This window comes from Mirounga leonina, unplaced genomic scaffold (genome assembly GCF_011800145.1).
Source record: "Mirounga leonina isolate KUSES-001 unplaced genomic scaffold, KU_Mleo_1.0 Mir_82, whole genome shotgun sequence".
NCBI lineage: Eukaryota > Metazoa > Chordata > Mammalia > Carnivora > Phocidae > Mirounga > Mirounga leonina.
The window spans coordinates 509,995-514,220 of NW_023270825.1; the positions used below are offsets into that span (position 1 = coordinate 509,995).

General features: G+C 62.9%; 1 gene segment (V, D, J or C); it reads left to right on the forward strand.

Annotated features, from left to right (window-relative positions):
• The window catches only part of LOC118002470, a 112,755-nt gene that overhangs the window by 106,242 nt on the left and 2,287 nt on the right, over window positions 1-4,226 (forward strand).

The following is a 4,226-nucleotide window of genomic DNA, read 5'->3' on the forward strand; positions in this document are numbered from 1 at the left end:
GCTGGGTCACTCCGTGCACAGACCCTGACCCGTGGAAGGTGCTCGGTCAATCTTAGCAAAGTGCATGTCAGACCTCTTTCCTGAGTTCCGGCTCTTTCCACTCATTGCTGCAGGCAGGTGGCTAATGCCATGACATCATACCTCAGCCCAAACGACACCTCCTCTGCCCTGTGCCCACGCTGCCCATGTGTGAGTGCCTGGGCTGAGGAACAGGAGGCTGAGGGAGAAGGCGGCCCACCACGTCTGCCCGACCACTGGGTGCTGCCCAACCTGCTCTCGTTCCTTCTGGTTCCTGGGGTGGCGACTGCTTGGGGGGACTCCAGTGCTTTGGACCCTCGGAGGGTGCAGAGTGCAGGGATGCACCGGCAGGCGACAGGGCAGGGCCCCAGGGGCAGTCATCTGCCACACAGACAGTGCAGTTGGCAAGGGTATGCGGGGGTGGTAGGGGCAAGAGGTATTCGGCCCTGGGAGGAAACGTCCCTCACGGGTGGTGCTGCAGGGATCCCGGGTTCATACTGAAACCCCCAGAGTTTCCCTGAGCCAGGCCACAGTGTGCCGGCCCCACCGCGGCCTCCCCTCCCTGCAACCACCTCCTCCGCTCCCATCCCTGGGCCGCCCGAGTCCACAGGGAAGAAGCATGTGTGGCAGACAACTCCACTCATCCTGAAGCTTGCTGCCACTCCCCCTGGTGGTGTCCTTCCTGGGGGCGGACCATCGGCTCCTGTGTGTGGCTCCGGAACCTTCTGTGCTTGAAGAAGTGAAGGATCAAGTGGGCACAGACACCAGCTGGGTCCATCGGCCCCTAGGAGGGCCAGGCCGGGTGCAAGGGAGCAGGGCAACATGGGTGCAGCTCGGGGGCCGGCAGGAGAGCCCTGGGCTGGCAGGCGGGGCACAGGGGGCCCCTCAGCTGCCCCAGCCCCGGACTCCAGGCTCCCAGACAGCTGCAGCCCCCCACCCCCACCCCAGCAGTACTCTGGGGCCCCAGCTGTGGACAGCGGGCCGAGGAAGGGCAGCCACTGGTCACGGCCAGACTGGCGTGGCTCCTCACCCTCACATCCTCCCCCGCGGCCGTAAGGTGGACCGACACCTGCCGATTTGCCGGGGTCACCCTGGGTGAGCCCTGTCCCTCCAGGCCTCACCCCTGACAGCCTTCACTCCGTGCCCACCTCCCAGACCATCTCCACCTCGGGGTCCACTTCAGCCTTTGCTTCCTCACCTCTCGGCCCCCAGACAGCCACATGGAGCCATGACCTCCCGCAGGGCACCCGCCTCGCACCCACATGGCCTCAGCCCAGAGTCAGGCTCCCGGGGGTCGCACAGGCCAGGCCACATACACCTGGCCCCACCACAGCCAGACCACAGACCAGACATGACGTGGAGGCGAGCAGCCGCCACTGGTGGGACAGGAAGTGGGCAAGTGACCCCATCTGTGGGCCAGACACAGTCATGCAATCCCTCCCAGCCCACCCCTCACACCTCGGCCCGCCTAGAGAGGCAAATACCCCAGAGCAGGGCAGGGGGCTACTGAGATCACACAGCCATCAGGCCAGCCTACAGGAGGCCATGGCCTCCATGCTCACTCCAGGCCCCTGGGGAGGCAGGCCGATGGACATGCAGCACTGGGCCACCGGGCAAAGGGAGGCCTGGCCTCTCAGATGTAATGGACCCTCAGGCAGCCTCGAGCAGGTGGGTCCAAATGTGGGTCAGACCTTATCTCCTCAGTCAGACCATCTTGAACCCTGCTGGGCCCAAGAGGATGGAGAATAGGCATCAACACAGAGCAGAGGAAGAAAGGAAGATTGCCTGGAGGCCATAGATATCACAGGGCAGAAAACCAGAATACGCACAATTAAGGCTACTGTGGGCTACGCTAGATTGGGCTGGCCTGGGCTGAGCTGAAGTGGACAAGCCGGGCTGGGCTGAACTAGGCTCAACTGGGCTGAGCTGGGCTGGGCTGGGCTGAACTGGGCTGAGCTGGGCTGGTCTCAATTGGGCTGAGCTGGGCTGGTCTCAAATGGGCTGAGCTGAGCTGGGCTCAACTGGGCTGAGCTGAGCTGAACTCGGCTGAGCTGGGCTGGGCTGAGCTGGGCTGAGCTGGGCTGGGCTCAACTGGGCTCAATTGGGCTGAGCTGAGCTGGGCTCAACTGGGCTGAGCTGGGCTGGGCTGAACAGGGCTGAGCTGGGCTGGACTGAACTAGGCTGAGCTGGGCTGGGCTGAACTGGGCTGAGCTGACCTGAGCTGGGCTGAGCTGACCTGAGCTGACCTGAGCTGGGCTGAGCTGAACTGGGCTGAGCTGGGCTGCCTGGACTGAGCTGGGTTGAGCTAAACTGGGCTGAGCTGGGCTGAACTGGGCCGAGCTGGGCTGGCTAAGCTGAACTGGCCTGAGCTGGGCTAAGCTGGGCTGAGCTGGGCTGAGCTGGGCTGAACTGGGCTGAGCTGGGCTGAACTGGGCTGAGCTATCTGAGCTGAGCTGAGCTGAGCTGGGCTGAGCTGAATTGGGCTGAACTGGGCTGAGCTGAACTGGGCTGAGCTGGGCTGAGCTGGGCTGTACTGGGCTGAGCCAGACTGAACTGAGCTCTACTGGGCTGAGCTGAGCTGAGCTGAGCTGGACTGAACTGGGCTGGGCTGGACTAAGCTGAACTGGGCTGAGGTGGGTTAACTGGACTGAGCTGGGCTGAGCTGACCTGAGCTGGGCTTAGCTGATCTGAGCTGAGCTGGGCTAGGCTGAGCTGAACTGGGATAAGCTGGGCTGAGCTGTGCTGAGCTGAGCTGGACTGAACTGGGCTGAGTTGTGCTGAGCTGGACTGAGCTGGGCTGAGCTGAGCTGAGCTGATTTGAGCTGAGCTGGACTAAGCTGGGCTGAGCTGAGCTGGGCCGAGCTGGGCTGAGCTGAACTGACCTGAGCTGGGCTGAGCTTAACTGGGCTGAGCTGGGCTGAATTGGGGTGAGCTGGACTGAGCTGGGCTCAACTGGGATGAGCTGAGCTGGGCTGAACTAGGCTGAGCTAATCTGAGCTGAGCTGGACTGAGCTGGGCTGAGCTGAGCTGGGCTAGGCTGAGCTAAACTGGGATAAGCTGGGCTGAGTTGGGCTGAGCTGGACTGAGCTGGGCTGAGCTGGGCTCAACTGGGATGAGCTGGGCTGGGCTGAACTGGGCTGGGCTGAGCTGATCTGAGCTAAGCTGAGCTGGGCTGGGCTAAGGTGGACTGAGTTGGGTTGAGCTGAGCTGGGCTGAGTGGGCTGAACTGGGCTGATCTGAGCTGAGTTGGGATGGGCTGGGATCACCTGGGCTTAACTGGGCTCAACTGGGCTGAGCTGAGGTGGACTACCTGGGCTGGGCTGGGCTGAGCTGGACTGAGCTGGGCTAAGCTGGACTGAGCTGGATTGAGCTGAGCAGAGCTGGGCTGAGCCAGGCTTAGGCTGGGCTTAGCTGGGCTGAACTGGACTGAGCTGGACTGAGCTGGGCTGAGCTGAGCTGGGCTGGGCTGAGCTGAGCTGAGCTGGGCTGAGCTAGACTGAGCTGGACTGAGCTGGGCTGAGCTGGGCTGAACTGGGCTGAGCTGGGCTGAGCTGAGCTGGATTGGGCTGAGCTGAGCTGAGCTGAAATGGACTGAACTGGGCTGAGCTGGGCTGGGCTGAGCCGGGCTGAGCTGGGCTGAGCTGGGCTGAAATGGGCTGAGCTGAGCTGGGCTCAAGTGGGCTCAAATGGGCTGAGCTGAGCTGAGCTGGGCTGGGCTGGGCTGGGCTGGGCTGAGCTGGGCTGAGCTGGGCTGGGCTGAGCTGGGCTGAAATGGGCTGAGCTGGGCTGAGCTGGACTAGGCTGGGCTGAACTGGGCTGAACTGTGCTGAGCTCAGCTGAGCTGGGCTGAGCTGGGCTAGCTGTCTGAGCTGGACTGAGCTGGGCTCAACTGGGCTGAGCTGAGATGAGCTGGGATCAATTGGGCTCAACTGGGCTGAACTGAGCTGTGCTGAGGTGAACTACCTGGGCTGGGCTGAGCTGGGCTAGGATGAGCTGAACTGGACTGGGTTGGTTTAAGCTGAGCTGAGCTGAGCTGGGCTGAGCTAGACTGAACTGGGCTGGGATGAACCAGGCTGAGCTAGGCTGAACTGGCCTAGGCTGGGCTGAACTGAGCTGGGCTGGGCTAACCTGGGCTGAACTGGGTTGAGCTGGGCTGAACTAGGCTGAACTGGGCTCAGCTGGGCTGGGCTAGGCTGCACTGGGCTGAA